This window comes from Falco peregrinus, chromosome 3, assembly GCF_023634155.1.
Source record: "Falco peregrinus isolate bFalPer1 chromosome 3, bFalPer1.pri, whole genome shotgun sequence".
Taxonomy (NCBI): domain Eukaryota; kingdom Metazoa; phylum Chordata; class Aves; order Falconiformes; family Falconidae; genus Falco; species Falco peregrinus.
The window spans coordinates 52,249,201-52,263,235 of NC_073723.1; the positions used below are offsets into that span (position 1 = coordinate 52,249,201).

At 41.5% G+C, this 14,035-nt stretch overlaps 1 protein-coding gene across 7 annotated transcripts in view; it reads right to left on the reverse strand.

Annotated features, from left to right (window-relative positions):
• The window catches only part of DTNA (dystrobrevin alpha), a 234,481-nt gene that overhangs the window by 164,708 nt on the left and 55,738 nt on the right, over window positions 1-14,035 (reverse strand). Inside the window, exon 1 of one of the 7 annotated variants that reach the window (XM_055799737.1) lies at window positions 13,491-13,550. The exons of the other annotated variants lie outside the window; for them this stretch is intronic. The gene's annotated coding sequence lies outside the window, so the exon portion shown is untranslated. Of the gene's footprint in view, window positions 1-13,490; window positions 13,551-14,035 lie in introns of those variants that run through there. 7 annotated transcript variants of the gene reach the window in all.

Sequence of the window (14,035 nt, forward strand, 5' to 3'; positions counted from 1 at the left end):
TCACCACCATGCATGTCTGGAATGGCAATGAAGAGAGATTTTGATTTTTAATGAACTTTCTTGGTGACAATAAACAATGGCAAAATTAAGTAGTTTGGTTCTGGTGGTTAACATCCATGTTCAGGTGGCTGCTCTCACAGGAATGGGAGCAGCCTTACAGAGACAGCAACTGAACTGTGTCACAGATTCACAGTGGTTAGGGTTGGAAGGGACCTCTGGATGTCATCTGCTCCAGCCTCCTGCCCAAGCAGCGCCTCCCCACGCCGCGTACCTGGGACTACCAATGTCCTACCCAGGAAGTGCTCACCTCTTCCTAGCATGATAGTACTACATTTACAAAATCATTCTCAGGGTAAACTTTAAAGCAGGGAATTTGTAAATGCTAGGACAAATAGCAACATTAAACAGAGTTAAATTGATCTTCAAAGTTTAAAGTTTTTTTAAGTAAAACAGCTGCTTCACTGTGCCACAGTTCTGCTATATGGCTCTACACGGACACAACAAAAAGCTGAAACATTAATTCTCTGCTTTGAAAAAAATCTTGTTACTGTAGTTAAGTAACAGTTGAACCACACGGAACCCAGGCAACAGGGCAGTCTATTTAGAGCATTAACCACATTTTGTTTACTGCTTAGGATGAATTCATCATGCAAACCGTCCAAAGTGAGATCCTGGCAGGCTCCAAACGTGCTCGGAGAGGCTGAGGCCAGATACATTCTACATCCATATTAGGCTGTGGATCAAGTCCTGAGCTGGATTCGAAAGTTCTGCTTTGCCTGACACTTCAAAAACCCAATGATGGCGATTTACATGCAAAATCACCACTATCAGAATATGCTAAAATGCATTTGATCACACTACAGAAGTATTCCCTATAGAAGCATAAAACTACAAACACTAAACTGGAAACCAAAGTTCCCGTATTACAAGACGAAGAAGATGAGCAGAAGGACTCTTCTCCCTAAGGAAAACGAAAATATTTGCAAATTAAACTAGAAACTTTAGCCCAAAGCATGAAACTAATATATATGTCAAATCAGATTTTTTATTTATACTAAGGAAACTACAGACCTTGCCTGCTTACTCAGCACAGAATTTATTTCTAAGAAAAGAAATAAATCTACCTCCACAAAAATGTCACTCTCTTTATTCTTACTATTAAACTGCAGAGTGCTCAGCAGTTTCAGCTGGCCTATGCAGCAGTGGGGTTTTTTTTCCTCATGCCTTTGGATATTGTGGATAACATCAGTGAATTAGGCAGAAACAGAACGATGGGCAGTTCTACTACATTTAAGCTTCCCCACAATGCCCATTATTATGGTATTTGAGTACAGCTATTTCAACAAGATGGGCTACCAGCAAACAGATCTTCACATAACAGAAATGGATACAAACTTTATGCACTTAATTTTAAGAGTTTGTGTGGGATTAATTGTCTGCTTAGAATTGTGCACATGAATATGTTTCCTTTACAGCCATGACTCCGGAAAACTTTCCTCTGAAAAGGAACGAGTGCTGTGCAGTACGGGTCCTTTAGTTTACCTCTTGACTGTGATTCCTCTTGCACCTACATACAAGCACATCCCGACACAATTTGGATCAACTAGGACTGATCCCTGGCACAATCCCTGGAAGCTCAGTATCATTCTGAAACCAAATTTTCCCATCCAGATCATTTAGCTTTTTGCACACGTGCAGCAGTAGTATCTGGCATGTCCGGGACAGCAGTGCTACATGTTGTTACTTAAACCACAGTGACATCACCATGTTACATGCACTGAGGTACTAGTAAAAGGTACCGATATAAATACTTCTTTGTAAACAGAGATAACAGAATTCCAAATTCCTCTGTATCTGGAAAAAAAAGTAATGCCAGACATTAGGGCATCAGTGATTTACTGAAACACACTGACTATAGCACTGGGCCCAGGAGACAAACTTTTTTGTATCCAATGGCAAGATTTTCCCACAAATATTTTCATCGCTTTTGAAAGCAAATGTGTAATGTCTCTTGAAAAACCCTGCTGATAGCAAGATCCTGCCCAGCAGAAGACACGCAGTCAAGCTGGGCTCTGGCATTTCCCAAGGCAGATTTGTTCCAACTTAACTTGGGAGCTGTTAGGGAGGCAGCTTGCCCAGAGTTATTGAATAATCTATTACAGCGTGCAATGGGGTTCATAACCGATGCCTTGCAACACAATGGCGAGTGATGGCAACCAAACCACTGCTTCTTCTTTAGGTGGTTCCATCTCCCTGATAAGACTGTCTATATTAGTAAGTGAAACTGGGCAAGGAAGCACTCCCGGGAGCTGAAGCTGTTGCCTTTACCACTAGAGCATTACAGCAGTCCCTGGCACAGTTTTAGCCCTAGACAGCCCTCCTTCCCCCCGAGGGCTCCTAGGCACAGTTTGGGAGTTTGTAGGGGCCAGAGACCTTTCCAGCAGATTGTTTGCTTGTGGCCACCCCGCTCTGGAGACTGAGCTCAGTGGTATGGACACATGCTGTGCCGTGCTAGTTTGTCTCAGTGCCAGAAGCATCTCTGTGGTGTGTTTACTAGAATAGACATAGCCTCAGCGTCTCAGTCAGTGAGCTATTTAGTATGAGGTCTCTACCTCTTCAGCTTGATGTATGAATCTGGATGCCAGAGCTCTTTCCAAAATGATTTAAAACTGACACATTGCTTAGGAAAGCTCATGTTTCAAAATCAGCCTTTTCCCTCTAAAATAAAAGTAATGGTAATCAGACTAGCTGATTTATCTGAAAGAATTTCAGCTTTCCTTGCAGTCCATGCTCTCCATAGCCATAAGCGAGAATCCTGACACAGGTTGCTCAGAACTACAGCTACTTTGATGAAGATCGTATCCCTTACACTCACTGTTTCGGTGATAATTTTTTTACAAACAAGATGCACACTAAGGTGCTCTCAGCAGCCAGAATCTGACATGATTAGGGCAAACTCTGGCCTTCTTGTCTAGCAATGAAATATGCTCTGGGATATGCACAGTCTTTGGCAAGCCTAGATAACGTGTAAACAGAACTCGTAAAAAGCTGCTGTGTCTCATAAAAGGTACTTCAGTTTTAATAGTTTCTTTAAGAATCAATATTTTAAATTAAAGTATCCTTAATTCCAAACAGAGGTTATTAAATGAATAGAGGTGGTACTAAAAAAAAAGTGGGTAGGAAAAATTCTAGTAGAGTATGAAAACAGAGATGCTCTTAATAATACTAGCTTCTGTTCTTGAGTATCGAAGGACTGACATTACCACATCCTTCTATCTAGAAAGAAAAACCTCAAACACCACCATTTTTCAAAGTAGTAGTTTTGGTATATGTTGTGCTGCCTATTAACCGATGACATTAGCAATGGTGCTTTTTGTGAATGAGCTGTATCTATTTCTTCGTGCAGTGCCTACAATGCTTTTTCTGTTCTGCTGCGTAAGGTGCGAATTCCTGGGACGAGCAGCACATCTCACGGTATCACATATCCTGCGAGCTACATATTTCATCTGAGAGCGGGAGTTTTACTTCCATTAGCATGCAGCCAGAGGTAAAGTTTCATCTCCAAAGCTACATTTAATGTCAGTAGGGTAAGCCCATTTGAGTTGACATCCTAAATCCACTTCCCAGCTGATCACTGAAACAGTTTTGTTGTTTAAAGCCCACTCAATTCGTATGATTGGAGAGTAACAGTCACGGATTTTACTTGCAATTTTACACAGCCAAGATTCTAAATCTCTTTGGAATCTAGGATTTCCCCTCCCCTTTCTTTTAAGCCTTTGTTTCTAACACCATTTGTACACAGAAACCTGAATTTTGTTTGCAAACAAAATGCTGTGGTAGGGCTCTGGTAAGCGGCAAGACAGCAACAGCAAAATTGTGCTTGTGCTCTGCCCTCCTGTTCCCCTCTCTGGCCTCCAGCAGACATGGTGCCTTTCTCACCCATCTGTTACTTCTCATCATGGACACAGAGGGATTCGTATCTCTGCTGTTCTTTTTGTAAAGAAGTCGCCTATACGCTGTATTATATTTCAGACATCAAAGTGACCACTGGGAGTCTAGGCTTGTGCCAACAGCTATGTCAGTTTTAGGGTAAGCGCTGGCAACCTCAGCACCATACAAGCAGAGGAGATGACACTGGCACCCAGCCTGGCCTGCACAGCAGTTATTTCTGTACACATGAAACCACTTGCAACAGCAATATAAGCTCACAGTTGCTTTTATCTGCACATCAGCTCATTCCATTCAGCATCTTTCCTTTTTGTAACATGAAGTTCACAATTTTCCTGCATTATCTAAAATCCGGGAAATATGTTTGTTCATGGAACCTACCAGTTACTCTCCCATCTTAATTAAAGTATTTTTGTCTGAGCAGCTGGCAATCCATTTATTCAGGTAGGAAAGCCCAGAGCATATTTAAATAATGACTGAACCCAGTATAACTTTCTGAACCCCTTAATACATTGCTATAACAAGACTTGTGGTTTAATATGCAAATGACAGCATGTGAAGTGGACTGTGCCCCTGAAGAAGTCAGGAAGGCAACCTTTGTCTGCAGCAAATTGCTGGGATGCAGAATTTCTTCTTTTTGTTTGTTTCCAAAGATGTATTTCCCCATAGTGGGAAATCTGCCTTGCATTAATAAAAGGTCATGCCTTTAGTAAACCACTTAACTATGGGTTTTCTTTTTTTCAGTTGTCCAGTTGTTTAATAGCTTTATAACTTTGGAAACTGTTTGTAGAGGTAGAGTCGCTATGATGTATTCATATCCTCTCCATGGTCTTTATGCCTTGGCCAAAATATTTTTCATCAAGTAGTCAAGAAACATGAGGTCCAGTGAGGTGAAAGGCAGGAGAAGCGAGCACAGAAAATCTTGTGAAAGAGGTGAGAAAAAAAATCCCAAAGCCTTTTTACTACAGATAACTGGGGAGAGGACTTGTTGATTTGTGTATCTCTTTAAAATGCCACCACTACATTTGCCAGAATTTTGTTTTTATTTTCAACAGGTGCAAGTTGGCTTTGTAAAAAGCACTATTTCTTGCAAACTTTGCCTATTAGTTATCCTTAAACCACTACTACCAGAGAGGAAACTGGAGCAGAAGTAGTGAGTCTGAAAGCAATAAAGGACTATATAAATAAGATCTTTTGAGGGGGAAGTGATCTCACAGTGTTATAAACTGTGAAGTTATTTTCCATGACAAAGAATTTATTTAGGCAGACGTAAGAGGATTGGGGGATCAACAGAGAAATGTATCCAAAAGCATTATGTTGCTCAGTAAACAATATTAACTCTCTGCTCCCCCTACCATGCAACATTCACATTGTTCTCAAGCAAACCTATTCATGTGTGTAAAATACAGTAAGCATGGGGCATATAATAAGTGGAAAATAACATTCATCTGACCACACTGAACAAAACAGAAACTGAATCAAAAGGCTGTTCCTGAAGAAAAGGGAGATTGTTAAAAGAGAAAAGCAACAACAAAAAAACGGAGAGACGAGATGTAATCCTAACATCAGACACACTGATGACAGCAGGATGATTTTCTACTCAATACTGGCCAATGCTGCTTAACCAAGGTTTCAAAATGTTCATGTATTTTCTTTCCTTCTGTTTGTTGTTTTCCCTTTGAGATCTGTTTAGCTAAGGGTGGATGTATGGTAGAAACCCAGAAGTTTTGAAAAGCACTTCTTCATAAACCAAAATGGAAGTGAACTTTGAATGTAAGCCACTTCCTTTCCCCGGAGACAGTGCTGCCTGAGAACAAGAAGGATCCTTTTCCCGCTCCTGCCGCAGAGCTGCCAGAAGTGTATTTGCTGCATGTACCTCATGGGGTAATAGGTGAAAGCCAAAAGTACTATGGCATCCTCGATCAAGGTTGTTCTGTATGCTAGGCAGTATAACTACTACAAAGAATTGGAGGCTTTGTCACCTTTATTCAATAAAACAAGGACCGTGCCACGTTATATTCAGAATTATTCCAGAGGAATTAGGTAACAAGAACTTCACGTGTCTATTTGCTTTAGCAGCCTCAGCATTTAAGACACAGGAGGTGCCAAAGTTCAGGCTGCTGGGGAAACTGCAGCATTGCCCTCGTTGTGTGTAAGACTTACGAGTACAGTCTTTGACTCCTCGGTACACATTTCTTTTCGCAACCACTTCCTCACTCAGTGCACCAGTCTTGTAAACTAGATACCAGAGCTCTGTGTCTCCTGAAGCCCTGCGAAGACAAATACAGCGGAAAGCTTGCCAGATGCTCAAGGCCCAAAGAGCAACTCAGGTGTCATGAGCAGGCATGGACACTCTCCAGCAGAGGGGCTGGATCCATCAAAGACCTTCACTCAAAACAGCTGGTTCTTAGCATGGGTAAGCTGCTCAGGATTTATTTCCCTTGAGGGCTACTGTGTAGGACAAATGTAGGCAGATTTGCACAGTGACAAATAACAGAAGTACTCCTCATGCAAAGGTCATGTGCTCTGCTTAAGTTTACGTCACTACTCCAAAGTACAAGAATACTAAAGCACACTGAAGAAAAAAAATGACGTTTCTTTTAAGGTGAAGAAAACAACTTATTTTTATGCTAGCCTTGTTCTCAGTCTTACTGAATCACTTGAGCTGAGATATTCCAAAAATACTCGGGCTGAGGAAAACAGCTGACCTGAAAAATTCCAGCTCAAACGTTAAAAGTTTCACAAATACCCTGAAAACCAGGGTACTACAATGGGAACTGCTGGGCAGTTTTCCTAATTGGCGGTGCTACCAACCTATTACATAGTCAGGACTTTACTTTTTTTTTTTATTGCAGATTACATTATCAACTACTCTCTAGTGAACTGAAAATGAGCAGAAAAATAAAGAGGAGGGAAGCAGAAAGGAGGCAGAGGGCAGAGCTGCTGGCTGAACTTGGACAAGGCCTGTAAGATTGTTCCGTGGTCAGTCTGGGAAGTGAGAGACACCAAAGGACATTTTCTTGTGTCTGCCATGGCCTTACAAAGCTGTATCAGATGCATGCACATGCACATCACTCCAACACAGAAAGTTTTTGTAACATTGATAGCCTGCATCTCTACCAAGGCCATGTGCCTGAAACCCACAGCCAGTCAGACTGCCGCTTAAACGTGAGTGGAGCCATACAGGCTGTCGAGATAAAATTATCACAGTCATATTTCAGCAGATGAAAAAGAAACCTGAGATGTGTGCTTGGATTAGATACAAGAAAAAGGATACCTGGAAAAGCAACAGGCAATTTTATTTGTATGCCAAAAGGAAAACTGGAGCAGGTTTCACACAGACTGACCTTTAGAGACAGAGGAGGAAAACAATTCCTTCTTCCCAGGCAGTAAATGAGCATTTCCAGAGCCACATGATGACAGTGTGGTCAGGACTGTACCTCAAATCTGTCTCTGGGACCATGAGGATCTCTCAGCACTGAAGTCTCCTCTCCTAATTCATCAGACGAATTTAAAGTCTTTCTGCAATGACACATGTAGGGCACACAAGATCCTGCTTAGAAGCCCATTTCTGAACGTACGGTTTGCAGTTCTCAGAACAGCTCCAATGAACTGAAAACTGGTGGAGGCTTAACAGCTTGACTTTTTATTTTCTGCTAACTCCAAAATTAAAAACAATAAACAGGTAGCTTGCAACATGTTCTTAGCTGCTTCAATGCAGTTGTGTGTGCATGAACTATAAAGGAAAAGCAAAGTTTTAGAATTTTTAAGTGTCCATTGCTTAATAAATAGTATTACAGAAGTTTTAGTACCTTCAGGCAGGGAAAGACTAGATTCAGAATTGCAATAATGTATTTAATTTCCTGGGGTCATAAAGTTAACTATGAAGTTCTCACATCAGGTCCAGAAAACTCCCAGCACACCAGAAACTCTTTACTTCACAATGAATTACAGTCAGATAGATCTGTCATTTGGAAGATTATAATACCAATGTCCTACTCAACAATCACACTTGTACAGGATGTTGCTTTTAAATTTCTAAGTGGGTTTTTGCACCGCTTACCTTTAGTAATGTGTGATCCTATCTTTGGACTGCCTGTTACACTAGTATGAAGTGATACTCCTTTACCAAGGGTTCAAATTTTATTTGACCTTCCATTCTGCCCTGGACGGGTGAATGAATCAGACTGTCAATTTTGTAACAACTAGTTGAATTTTACTTTGAATAAGTTTTCCAGCGGACATTCTTTTCCAAGCATTTTTCCATGAATTTTCAATAGGGTCTGGCTCATGAATTGCATATGACAGCACATAAGAAGGACAAATTACAAGTACAACGTTTGATAAATAGGGTACAAAAGATAATGAGCTCTCCTTTAATAAACAGCTGAACTGCAAGTACTAAGGTCTGGCACTGAAAGCAAAACAGGAGAAACTTGGTAGAGAGAGCTACTTTAATAGTGTGATTGTCATGCACACTTCTCCATGGACTTCATTCAGAATTACAGCTGCTCAGAATCTCTGAAAATCAGACACAAAGGGTAATATTGCATTTAAAACTATGGAAACTATGTGTGTAACACACCGTCTTCCACTACCAGTATTTCTAGAGCATGAAACAGGGTTATTTCATGAATGAAAAATTAACTAATTTATGAATGAATGGACGACCTTTCCCAAAAAGCCATTAGGGCATCAGGAAGGTGGGAGGTTCTTTTCCTAAGCCTCAGACAGTCTGATCTCTTTTGGGGTTTGACCCCATGAGGGAGACTAAAGCACAAAGTAGTCTTGGATACCTTCACTTTGGTCTCCATCAAAGACCACCTTCCTTCCCTGCCCCACAATGACGTGCAAGCAATCTGGAAGCACAGAGCATGAACCACAGATTTTTTTCACTACAATGGGCCTCAGGGTGGCATCAGAGGCAAAACAGATTTGGTTGAAACCGTAAAGCACTCATGCTATCATCATGCTGGTGTGATAGTTTCAGCAAAGTTTCACTAGACAAACTCAGATTTAAATACGCCTGTCATTTTAAATACTGCTACGGGAATCACAACTGCTGTATTTTCCAGTATAATGAGTGCAAGGGATTTAGGTAGGAACCAACTATTCATTACAAAGACTTTTCTTCCCTGGAGAACTGCAATCTCTTTTGCCCAAACTTTAGCACTTAAAAAATAAGATAATTTACAAGTGTTAAATCTGTTCTCTCCTCCTGCTTTTGCCACTTCCTGCAATATTTGGAAAATCTTGTTCTTTATTTAAAAGCTAAGTTATCAGGTGTGGCTATTAATTCCCCAAACCATCCCGCTTTTTCCTATTTTTGGCTTACATCAACAAGGGAATTTAAAGTGGCCCAGACTGTACCTCCATTCTTAATGCAGTGCATTTGCCTCAAAACGACTGCAGGCGTGCAGCTGGTCCTTTCCCTTGCCCAGTTTTCACTCCAAATCAAGGGAGCTGAGGGTGAGATATCCAGGGCAGCAGAACAGTGCTCTGCATCACTGCCCAGTGGTGACAGGGCTCTTAATAACAATAATTCTGCTGCAAAAGCAAGAGTCAGACCAGACACCCTCCTGGAAAGGTCTCCTGCCCTACCATCTCCATCACGAATGTGCACCACCCAGGGAATGTTCCTGCTTCCTCCTTGAGCTGCCCAGGTACAAGGCAGCTCTAAGCTGGTTTCAGCTTCAGCAGCTGCTAAAACAACATGCATCATCACTGCACACAGCGCGGTGGTAAGTGAGCTCTGCAGCTCCTGGCTGGTGTGGGAGCACATCTCACCAGCCTGGGGAAAGGACAGAGGGGAGCTCATGTGGCCATCTTGCAGATACATGCCCTGCATCCAAACGTGGAGTGGGGACACCACATCTTCACACAAGCAATTCAAAACAAGATTGTTTGAAGCTTTTTTCATTCCTGTTTTTCCTTTCTCTTCTTCTGTTATCAGTAACATTTACAAGTATGTAAGTCTGAAGCCAGCCCAGGAATAAAGCCTTGTGAAGAAACGATAGCTCAGCTAGATTTATCACGAGTTTTTTCCATTTGAGAAATCTGCTTACAGTGACCACAGATCCTGACTGTGAAAATGTCTAAGCAGGCAAACCTCTTGCCCATAAGGAGTTCTGTTTAAATGAAGAACCACCAAGCACACTGTGGACTTCCTTTAAAGACAAAAGCTTGTAGAAATGGGGCCAAAATATACACTCTCATATGCGTACAGATACATGTATGTACATATGTATATACACATGTATGCATGTTTACTCACACGCTAGAGGTGCCTTAACCTGGAGTCACCCAAACTAGTATATTTGAGCTTTTCCTTTTCAAAATCTGTGACAAGAGTGTGATGATGGAAACTTCAGGTTTCAAAAGCCCAGAAACATCTTCAGTAAAAAGGCTTTTCACATCATCTTTGTACTCAGTGTACAGTATTTTAAAAAATATCATTTTAATAGCTGACTCCTTATAAATGATTAATATATTGTATTGCACGTAAGTGCCCTCCTGTTTCTAGGAACATCTAGTTGGGTAATATTCTCATTTGTGATTCATATGCATGTTCTTTTATAATTACAGTGAAATGACAGTTTCTGGGGAAGTGGTTTTTAAAAGTATGTTGGGTGCTACAGGAGAATATCAAAGTATATGGGAAGCAAAAATGATGCATGCCTAATGGCACCAGCTTTAACAATGAACGGAATAAACGCACGTAATTCTCAACAGGATGGATTGAATTTTTCATCCTAGCAATTAATTGCAGAAGACTACATTCAAATGAACAGGCTAAGGAGATAAGCTTGCACGTATCGCCATAACCACTTGATTCAAAAACATATACATGTACGTGCCTGGGTTCCCATCAGCACAGAAACTCTCACTACAAATGCCAGCACAGATCTTTACACATAGTGTTTGGGATCCTATAAACAGAGTAAATGCATGTAAATGTAGCCTCAGCAAATAGCAACGATTAAACCCAGCAGTCTTCATTTCAGTGAGCAGAGAAGTGGCCAGAGCAGCTGGAATGACCTGAAGTTCAGATCCCAGCATTACCAAGAAGCAGAAAACAACTGCAAAATATGCCAGATATGGCACAGCAGGATCTAGTCACCTGTTGTGTCACTTTAGTGAGGGAAGACATTGAGGTAATGGCTGGGAATGACATTTTGCTTGGCTGTTTGAAATTAAAGGAAATACTTTCTCTAAGCATGTGGTAAGCAGAGTGCTGAACAACTCTAACAGCCGATCACCCCCAAGTTCAAGGAAAATTCCTCATAATGACTGCAGCACTTCTACTACTGCTCATGCAGCGCCGGTGAGGACTCTGAACCTCACCTGTCAGTGCTAAAGACTACAAAATAAATGAGTATCAATGTAGCCATCTGCATTTGGAATCAAATTGTTAAGCTGTGGGACTTTGGCATTTATCTTAGTAAAAGTAAATTGCAAGTGTAGTGATCAGCTGGTGAACTGCAGTCTTCCTGGAATTACTTGGTCATCCAGACTGATGACAGAACACACAGGTTAGCTTACTGCTTCCCAAATATCAAATAAAAATTAAAAACTGAAGAGGACAGCCTAAGTCTGACTTACACAATTGAGGCAATGAGCACAGAACAAAACATGTCAGAAGTAAAGGTTTCTTCCAGAAAATTATACAACCAGAATTAATATTACATATTTGTTCAGAATATAAGAAATGCAGCAAGTAAAATATTTTAGCTATGCACAGCTTATTTTTTAGTAATTGCACTGAAAGGCAATGCTTTAAAGGCAATATCCAAATGCTCCTTTAATACAGAGCTATATGGACCTTATTTTGCCAAAATAAACTAGAGAACCGAGAAATCTTTGCAGCTTAAATTACTCTGAGATTTCTGTATAGCCTCATTGCAGAAATACTAACCTGCAATGTAATGTGAGAAAAGTAGCAACTAAGGAGATTCAGACTGAATGTCTGCCTTCATTCCCAGGTGAACAGAAAGCTCCATGACTTGTGTCCAAATATTTGAAAAGCATCAGTACAAGAGAGTGACAGGTATTAAAGACACCCCCCAACCTTCCCCAATTACATGAATTATCAGATTGAAGAAAGCCAGCTTCCTTCTTTCCCCCTGCTATGGTATTTATTTCCATTCCCCTCAACAGCAATCTAGTCTTCCATGGGATGTAATGGCACTTGAAAACCTTTAGTATGAAGGTCATGACTCAAAGGCTAAAAAATTATTTAAAAAATCTACTACCAATATCAATACAGCAGTTTAAACATAATCATTATGAAGTCTGTGTAACTGTTTGTGTATATGAAGGGCTTCAAGGGGATGGAAAATGTGAAAGATTTTCTCTGATGCTGATTGTAGTAAAAGTGGATGTTGTGCAAGGCCCTGCCTGTGGGACCAGCTCCCCTGCTAGGAAACACTACTCTGTCACTGGGAGAGATACACAGGCGAGACTCTCCAGCTACGCCTCAGTTGTGGATGTCAGGAGCACTGCCAGGTCTTCCCGTCTATGCCCAGCTGCCACCAATGGCGTGCCATGGGCAGAACCAGGTGAGACCATCCCCATACCCTGCCCTTGGGCTGTACTGAGGGGAAATCCAGAAACACCAGCAATAAGAGAAGCCCAGTGCATTCAACAGGCTCCTCAGTCTGGGCAGCAGAGGGACAAGGATTGTTGGCAGCACTGTAAAAAGTATCTGCTGTGCTGCTTGCACCCAGGCTGGGAGATGCAAGGGCCTGTTCTCACCACTGCTGTGGGATTGCAGGTAAAGGGCAGCACGTTCCTGTATTTCTGTCTGGCCTCTCAGATGTCCGCTCTCACCCATCCCGAATGCAGTCAGCAGGATCACTCTCTCACCACGTCTGCACACTATGTGACTCCAGTGTTGCCTGGCCTTTCATGTTCTACTGTTACACAGTAAAAACAGTGACGGATTTCTGCTGAGACAACAGTCAGTACAAAGCACTACCCGAAAACCCCCAAGCAAAAGCCACCCCCAACAATAAAAGAGAATTCAGGGCTCACAAGACAAGTCTATGCTGTTAACAGCATCGCGTGAATAACTTAACAGACCTTTTCTACCTCTACCCTGCGTGCAGTAGTTACCAAAGGGTTTTAAGAAGCACTCCAAATGCCTGACCCCAACCCTAAGAGGCTAAAAATCTTAACAGAAATTGCACATGGAATTCCTTTTCTTTCATAAGCTTCAGAAACGCATTCTTTTAAATCCCCAGTGCTCTTCCATCAAACAATGTGGAGGTGAATAAATGTAGCAAAGAGCAAAGGTACTATGGAGCAGATTCTTCTCTGCCTTTCATTGCATTGTTACAGCCACTTGCATCTGTACCATGAGTTCAAAGCTGGAATAGAAACTCTGTCACTGTCTGACAAAGACTTTGTATCAAAAAGTAACCATCCACATTTTCAACGGTATTTTTTCCTCTCTAGGAAGAAAGTTTTCAAACATAAATCATATTTCTCAAAGCCACTGCCAGTACCCAAGTACTCCCCACGAAGAGTTAACTGTACCCTACCCGTAGAAATGATGTTCCTCCAATCGATTGCTCTGTTCCCTGCCTCTTCTGCCTCAGAGTGCTCAGGCCAGATCCTGCCCCAGAGAAAAAGCAGAGTCAAAGGCTTGGGATACTCAGAGCCAAGTCCTGGAGTCAGGCAGTGGGAGGATCAAGGATTGCTGGGCTGAAGCAGCATGGAAGGGAGACATAACAAGGTGCACTATTGTTCAACCATCACACACAGGTAATTTAGAGCATCTTAATTTGAAACTGCTGGCCACCATCTGGTGATAAAATAAGGAGGCACCAAGTGAGTTAAAGCAAGCTTGTCCATACCTGGATATTTTACTTGCACTACATAATGAAACCCATCATCACCTCCATTCATACTGTCACGTCTTTCCCAGTTTAGCAGTTTAATACAATTTGTGTTAGCTTTGTCTCTCCTTCGCTTCAATTACAAGATGATTTCATCTTTTGAACAGATTGCAGTGCACACACACATGCATGTAACCTTCCAATTCAAGACACTTCTGACATGAAAGTGCAAAAGAGAGCAGCTAAGA